This window comes from Lemur catta, chromosome 26, assembly GCF_020740605.2.
Source record: "Lemur catta isolate mLemCat1 chromosome 26, mLemCat1.pri, whole genome shotgun sequence".
Classification (NCBI taxonomy): Eukaryota; Metazoa; Chordata; class Mammalia; order Primates; family Lemuridae; genus Lemur; species Lemur catta.
The window spans coordinates 8,097,038-8,105,701 of record NC_059153.1 but is presented as its reverse complement, the minus strand read 5'-3'; the positions used below and the strand labels follow the sequence as shown (position 1 = coordinate 8,105,701).

At 40.0% G+C, this 8,664-nt stretch overlaps 1 non-coding gene across 1 annotated transcript; it reads right to left on the bottom strand.

Annotated features, from left to right (window-relative positions):
• Positions 1 to 5,098: 5,098 nt before the first annotated feature.
• LOC123627773 lies at positions 5,099 to 5,205 on the bottom strand. The gene has a single exon (XR_006731483.1). It is a non-coding gene; the product is annotated as a U6 spliceosomal RNA (small nuclear RNA).
• Between the last annotated feature and the right edge of the window lie 3,459 nt (positions 5,206 to 8,664).

Below are 8,664 nucleotides of genomic sequence, written 5' to 3'. Positions count from 1 at the left end.
ACCCTATGTGGATACCTGCTGCAGTTACAAAACTTTTAGGTAGCATCTTAAAGATGTGTCCTTCCACATCTGGACACCACAAGTACGAGTCACATACAAAGTAGACCTTACAATTTTAAAATTGTTGTTTTGAAAAGGGAACCACCACACATGAGAAAGTTCACTCCAACTCGCTTTAGTAATCTTACTTGTCAGAATTTATAGTCTCCTACTTGAAATTCTCATGTTTTAAAAAATCTTTACAACATAACTTGCTCTGATTCCTCTCCGACATTTCTCTACCCACTGCTCAGTCTTCTTTGCTGACTCCTTTTCCTTTGGGAAACGTGGATGCGCCAAGGGTTTTGGCACTGGCCGCCTTCTCATTCTACATCTTCCCTATCAAGGAGAAGCTCATTCAGATCTATGACTTTGGTAATTACAGTAACAGTATTCCAAGTCTGTGACTCCAACCTCAGGGTTCCATCTCCTGGTAGAAATGCCTATCATCCAATTACCAACTGAAAATATCCCACAGGAATATCCCGTTAAACTCAACATGGATAGAAAACAGTTAATCTTCCCTGTTGACCTGCTGCTCTTCTCTATACACCTGACAGTTTGCTACTCTTTCCTCGTGTCCAATTTAAACGTGACTGCATAACCTGGAAACCTGTGAGTCAGACAGCTGAGATTTCTCTCTGCCCTTAAATTTGAACATTCAGTAACCACTAAATCATATGAACTGTCTTTCTCTTCTAACTCCTCTTTACATGTCTACCACCAAGGTTTTATTTCAAGATTCAGCATGGACTCTTAACTTCTGGCTCTCACAGGGGGAAAAACCCACCAACTATTATCATTACTTCTTAAATCTAAAAAAATAATAAGTAAAAAAAGGAAAAGGCAAGAAAAAGAACAACGTCTTAAAATGAATAAACTGACCTTCCTAACTATTTCCTTCGCTGTGGATGGGTAACCACTAGATTGCTACTAATCCAAGCTTTGTGTGACAAGGAAACTACAACTTTGACTATTGTGAAAGCTTCCTTCTCTTGTCCTCCAGTCTCATTAGATGGTAACCTTCCATCTACCTTCTACATGGGGGGTCAGCAAACTACAGGCCACAGGCCACATCTACCCTGCCACACGGTTATTTAAACCAAGCTTCGTCGGAGCACAGTCATGTCTATTTGCTTACCTCTTATCTATGACTGCTTTCATACTACAATGGCAGGGTTGAATAGATATGACTGAGACCACCTGGCCTAAAAGGTATACTACCTCAACCCTTTACAGAAAAAGCTTGACCATCCCTGCTTTACACCATAACCACAATGCCCTCATACTCAATTCTAATCCTGTGACTCCCAGGAAAATGGAACTGCTGGAAAACCTTGCAAATCTGACCCATGAGTCTCAGCTTTTGCACTTGCTGTTCTTGGACCTCATGTGCAATCCTGCTAGGTGTTCCTTCTGCCAAGCACCATCTTTCTGCCTCTTTACCTGGCAAACTTCTACTCACTCTGCCTTGCTTACCTTCAATCCTAGTCAATGTCTAAAGAATTAATTCTGCATGATAGACTTAAAGTGTCTGGCACACATTTAACACGATAAGCACAAGGTAAATGATGATTATATTAATAAGCTCCCAGAGGGCATCTGGCACCCAGTAACCACTGAATAAAGTAGTAAATAATATAAGTAACAATAAAAATAAGTTCCTGACTGTATTTGTAAAATGTACGTGTTTAGTTACATCGGAACAATACTTATCACCCAAAAGACATTTCATAGCTATTTGTGAGGTGGGCAAGTGAATACGATGAATAAAAATGGTTTGACAGTCCCGTTGAAGAAACACAGAAGTTAAACAGGAACAGGTCTAGCTTATCACAAGCACCTCAAAGACAAAAACTATGCCTACTCGACCTTTGTCTCCTACTACTTACAATACCTAAATTTTGGAATTTCTTTGATGAATATATACTACATTAAAGGTGCCCTCATATACCTCAGATTGTACAAGGATGTAGGTGTCCCACCTAGGTAGCACAGTAGCATTTTTGTTATTGTGAAATACTTCTCTACTTTTATTATTATTGGTTTAGCCCACGGTTGGGCTACTGGAATATTTCTTAGGAAAATCGTTTGGCTAAGGGACACAAAGTCACTGTTATCATGACAATTATCCAGCAGATAGGAGAACACATCTCGTTCTAGTGAAGTAAATACATATCATTTGGTTTTAACCTATGGGGAATGAATTCAATAATAGTGAGACCTTGTTGGTATACGGATTTCTAACATAATCTGTACTTCTCAACAAAGAATTGCTTTTCTGACATCTTCATTCAACAAGTATCTTTATAAAATAATCCACTGGCTTGGTATGGTGGCCCATGATGCTTGTAATCCTAGCACTATAGGAGGCTGAGGCAGGAGGATCCTTGAGGGCAAGAGTTCCAGACCAGTCTGAGCAAGAGTCAGACCCCATCTCTACTAAAAATAGAAAAAATTAGCCAGCAAACTAAAAATAGAATGAAAAAAGTAGTTGGGTGCGGTGGCAAGCACCTGGAGTCCCAGCTACTCAGGAGGCTGAGGCAGGAAGATTGCTTGAGGCCAGCAGTTTGAGATTGCTGTGAGCTAGGCTGATGCCATGGCACTCTAGCCTGGGAAACAAGGTGAGTCTCTCTCTCTCTCTCTCAAAAAATGAAAGAAACCATCTCTGCAAAAAAAATTTAAAAATAAGCTGGGCTTGGTGCCATGCACCTGTAGGTCCAGCTACTCGGGAGGCTGAGGCAGGAGGATCATTTGAGCCCTGGAGTCTGAGGTTACAGTGAGCTATGATGATCCTACTGCACTGACTGCACTCTAGGCCCTGCACTCTAGCCTGGGCAACAGAGTGAGTGAGACCTTGTCTCCAAAAATAAATACATAAAATAATATTCTCCTATTAGTATTGCTGCACACTGGCCACAATTTGCAGTTAATATTGTCATTTGTTCATGCTATCACAAAGGTATTTTTGAGTTCTCGGTTTTAAAAATAGTTACTTTTCTGTGACACAAATCACTATGTAATACAAATACATAGTCTCCCTTTGACAACAGGTGTTTGAACTGCAGGGGTCCACTTAGATGCAGATTTTCTTCTGCTCTGTCACCCAGACACAGCTGGACCAACCTCTCCTATTCCCCCTCCTCTTTATCAGCCTAGTCAATGTGAAGATAGAGAGGATAAAGACCTTTATGATGATCCACTTCCAGTTCATGAATAGGAAATGTATTTTTTCTTCCTTATGATTTTCTTCATAACAGTGGCTTTTCACTAGCTTACCTAATTGTGAGAATACAATATAGAACACATATGACATACAACCTATGTGTTAATTGACTATTTATGTTATCACAAGGCTTCCAGTCCACAGTAGGCTGTAAGTAAAGTTTTGCAAAGTAAAATGTTATACACAGATTTTCGGATGAAAGGGGATTGACGTCCCTAAAGCTCCCATGGTTCAAGGTCAACTGTAACTACCATTCACTAAATGCAAACCATTTATTATAAAAATTAAATAGAAGATGCATTTTTATACCAAGTGCAATTCATTATAATGTGACTGGAAACGGAATATACTAACTTAAAAATCTTCTTTCTTATTTAGCCAAAAATATCAAACAGCATTTTAGGGACCAAAATTAAATAAATGATTTCTTTCCAGACAATATTGTTTGAGATAATAAATGACGTACGCCTAACTTAAAGTAACTCCGCATTCCAGACTACTAAAAAACATTCAAGAAGAAATATGCATGCAGTTTACACATTGACCTTTTAAACTCCTCCTTTATACTCAAAACTTCACTATTCCTACTTATGTATCTATTGTACGCCCACCAAAGAGGCAGTCACTGTCAGAAGGCTTACCTGGATTGCTAATTTGAGAAGGATTTTCCAGAATCTTTTCTTCTTTATCTTCTGAAATTTCTTGGGGAATTCTATTTCTAAAAATGTAATAAATAAAATTACTATTTTAATACTGACATGAAAATCATTTACCAAATAAATTAAATTCTGAAGAGTATTTCAGACAGTATCAGAGCTATTATAATAACAGATCTTTAATTATCCCATATACCTCAAGTTTGTAAGCTCAACAAACTCCTTATTAAGCTTCTAGTTAAAGAAGAAAAGAAAGGCGAAGTACTCATGAAGGGAGTATAGAGCAGTGAATTAACCAGAGGTCCCTTGACATGATGCAATGTGTCCTGAACTCAGAAGAAGTCCTAGCTCTCTGTAAGCAACAGCTATTTGTCCTTGGACAAGTTGCTTCTCTCAGGCTCATTGCCTTCTAAAAATAAGGATGTTACTGCCTTAGTTCACTGGGTTCTAAAACAACATTTAATGAGAGAACAGTTTTACAAGGCTCAGAAAGATAGGGAATCAATGGAATAATTTGTCCTGGAACTTTATGGTTGAAATGATTTTGGAATCCCAAACAAAACACATTTGTAGATTTCCATAGGTACTAATACTCAAATGATACAGTTTTCAAAAATGTTACTAAGCCCCACCCTTGTTTATTACTTGTTCTACTGTTTGTGGCTTGCAATTCAGGGAATCTCATCGGTTTCTTAATTTTAACAAAATTTATTATAAATATTACTTCAGTAAATGGGATAACATAATTGTCCACTGTTACTGAGCTACTTAATCACAGCAAGGGCAGAAAATTAATGGATGTCATAACCTAACTTGGACTACTACTGTTCCTCCTCTACCTGCTCAAACTCTGAATCAGCAGATCTTTTCTAGAATGATGCTTAATCTCCATGCCCGTCTCCAACTGACGTGGCAGGCAAAACCCTATTTTTATTTAAGTTGAACAAAGGCAATGCAAGTTAACATTTTCTCATTTCTAACTACCAACAACATATTTGCACACAACATTCCACACTACTGAGCTCCATTGACATTTCATAGATCATATTATGGGCCTATCTCTGTACTGAAAGTCCCAACACAATTTTAATATTGGGTGTCACCTGTTTTTGCCTTGACACACACTGTTACCTTGGAGCTAGTCAGCAAATGGGCCAATGATGTTTCAGGGACTGGATAAAAAACGGAATGCTTCACCGATGTTCATGTCTACCTTGGGCAGGGACCATGCTAATCTTCTCTGCAGGGTTCCAATTTTAGTGTATATGCTGCCGGAGCAAACACAAAGCCCTACTTTTCTTTGTGGATACTGATGACTCATGGATGAAGCTTGGCTCTGTTAAATTCAACTATTCTACTTTAGATTCAGAGAATTCTGTTGAATGGCTTTCTTGCTAGGAAGAATCTGAAAATAATTTTAGAACATGACACACACACGCAAGTGCCTTGGGAGGTTTTCATTGCTAACAGTAAACAGGTCACTTGCCAGGCCAACTGTGAGTTGGTGACCACTACTCTGGGGAAGGACAATATGGGAACGTCTGCTACCTAAGAAAAGGTGCTACACGGGATAGAAAGGGCCCTCAGGATACAGATGTGGTAGCAAAGAAGTAAGGAAATTCTCATCTCTTCCTGTAACATTATTTGAACCTCTCTGAACTTTAGAACAATCCCAACTACTACTTGCTGTAGAAAAGACAGACAAAGGCCTCAAAGGGTAACTGACCATTACCTTTGAGACCTTGCTCAAAGGTCTAGGCTAAGTCTAGGCTAACATGAGTACTCCACAGACAGTTCTGAGTGTGAGGGAAAGGTCAACTTGCTCACTATGTGTGTGGCTAAAGCTATGAGGCCCGACTGCCAGAGCAGAGTACTGGTGTTTTGGGAATGATGGCTGAGCAATTAAGCATTTGAATGTGATCTAAAAAAAAATAACTTTGAAATCTAAGTACGTATCACCATGAGGACTGCGGGATCTGGGTCAGTGAGGGCACCCTGGTAGCAAAGGTCAATCCTTCCCAGACTGCAGGACCAGTCTCAATAGCAACAAGGCAGCACCAGAACTGACAGAATGATAGAAAGGTCCTTTAATTCCCTTCCCTTTTTTAGATTTTACCAAATTGTTTAGGGACATGGTCTCACTCTGTCACCCAAGGTGGGATGCAGTGGCACAATCATAGCTTACTGGTGCTTCAAACTCCTGGGATTAAGTGATCCTCCTGCCTCAGCCCCTTGACTACCTAGGAATACAGGCAGGCACCACCACCCAATGCCTATTTTTTCTTTTTTTTTTAAGAGATGGGGTCTACCTATGCCGCCCAGGCTGTTCTTGAACACCTAGCCTCAAGTAATCATCCTGCCTAAGCCTCCCAAAGTGCTGGGATTATAGGCGTGAGCCTTCACACCTAGTTTTCCCCTCCTCCTAACCTGTAATTAGAACTGTCTTCCTTGTACTTAGGGAAACCCTTCGTTTCTTGAAAAATTCAAGCAGGAGGGTAGAGGACATAATGCCCAAAGGATTCACAGGCACTCAGATACCCAAACAGAGAGACTCCTGGAAAAACAGAATCCTGGAATTTGTACTTCTATTTCCCATAGTATTGTCTAAACGTCTTCCTTCTTATGGGCTCCCACTTCCAGATCCCTCCCCTCTTCTGCAGGGCTCCATGGCAGTCTCCAACCTCTAAATATTCAGCCTAAGAAAGCACAGATTCCTGAAAGGATGGGCCCAAGTGACCAAGAGCAGGAGATCTCTATTTCCCTGCTCCTAGAAAACAAGTGAAAGGGACGCTCAGTCACACTCTCCTAGCAGAGACATGTTACAAACTACCCAACTGAAGCTCCATGAGGGATCTCCCAGCCATTCCCACCCCTGCCTTCCCTACATGTACATGGGAAGGACATCAGTGAATTGGGAAAAGAGGTGGCGGAGACACCGGACCTGGGACACACATCTGTCTTTCAGGAACCTCCAGACCCTAGGAATTGAGGGGCTCTCAGCCAGTCCTCTGTAACTTGAGGTGGAGGCAGATCATACCACATTCTGATCTGCTCTACAGATTCTTCCAAAATTCTTCAAACATCTTTCAATAGCAACCTCCAAATCTGTCAGTTCCTCCAATTAAACAAAAAAACAGCAAGCTCTTCAGGACTCCCTTTGAGTCCTCTATTTTAAGATACTCTTCTAGATAACTCCCGACTCCCTGTGTCCTTCATTCCTATGATTCATCTTTATCAAACTTCTCAGACACTCCAATATTCTGATTTCTTTTCTAAAACGCTCATTCCTGTACAACCCACTGTTGTTTCTCTTCAAATTTGGTGTTCCCCTGCTAATTCCATTCATATCCACTAACACTGAGCTCATCAGCTAATTCCATTCTTATCCTTTTCCGTTGGCTTCACTAGACCCACACCCACTGTCTATTATTAAAACACTCACCTACAGGATGATAAACAAGGAAGAGTACTGGGCTTTCGATTAAGAAACCTGAGTTCACATCTCATTTCTAACACTGATTATCTCCAAATGAGTCACTTTAATCTCTTTGACTTTCAGGTTCTCCACCTGAGCAATTACTAGGGCAGGATGTTAAGCACAGGTGGAATTCCTAGAGAATACTTTGCTTGGTCTCTTAAGATTGCTTAAAATCCTGAAATTCTGTGTGCTTTGGATTTCCTCTATAGGAAAATGTGCAAGACTTAGCTGGCAGAATGGAAAGGAAAAAAAACACAACAAAAGAAATACCAAAAAAGGCAGAGAAGAAAGAAAACAAAATCAAGACAAGATTAGGGAAAAGTCACAGAAGAAGAAAAAAGATGCTAGGAAAAAAGAAAAATCTTCATGAACTAGGCATGTGCAGTAGCTGAGGATAGTCTTACTGTCTACTTACTGGGAAGTCAGTAAGTAGAAAGATCAATCAGAAAAATCCTCTAAATAGACGCTAACTGTAATTAACAAAACATGGCATACCTGTAGACATCCTTCACTTACAGGAAATTAACTCCTTCTAGGACTTGCTTGGTCTTGCTTATGTTAAACCTATGGTCCTGTGGCCACGGCAAAGTGAGATCTGCCCTCAAACTTTTGATGGTGAAAACAATGACCACTGCAATTGTTGAACATATCAGGACAAGCTGTTGACTAACCAGGCTTCTAAGGAACACTTTTGAGGAGAGTTAACGAATAACTAAATCTGACTTTCTGCATCGATCTCAGTTGGACCTGTACCTGGATCCCAGTGCTGCACAGTTCTTTATCATATGCTCAGGGGAGGAAGTAGGGATTTGGGAGCCAGGCAGGTTTATTGTCAAATCATGGGTCAGCTACTTGTTCGCTATGGGATCATGGGACAATTAGTCAACTTCAGAACCACAGTAGCCTAATTCCTAAACAGGAATAGCACAAGTACTTTGCAAGTATTTGTGGAGATTATATGAGATGATCAATGTTAAGTACATGATATGGCATCTAGCTCATAGTAGAACACTCATCAAATATTAGTTTCTTTGCTTTGTATTCCCTTAGTGAACACATAATTTTTAAAAAATATGTAAGATCCTACCTGAACACGGGGTCTCCAGCAATCTCATCCACTACTAAAGAAAAAAGTAAAATATATTTTAAATCAACCATATAAAATTATGGAACATTAAAAGCCTACGATAGCATGCTGGCCTATAATCCCAAGGTAATTAGGAGGCTGAAGTGAGCGTATTGCTTAAGGCTGACACTTTAACCCT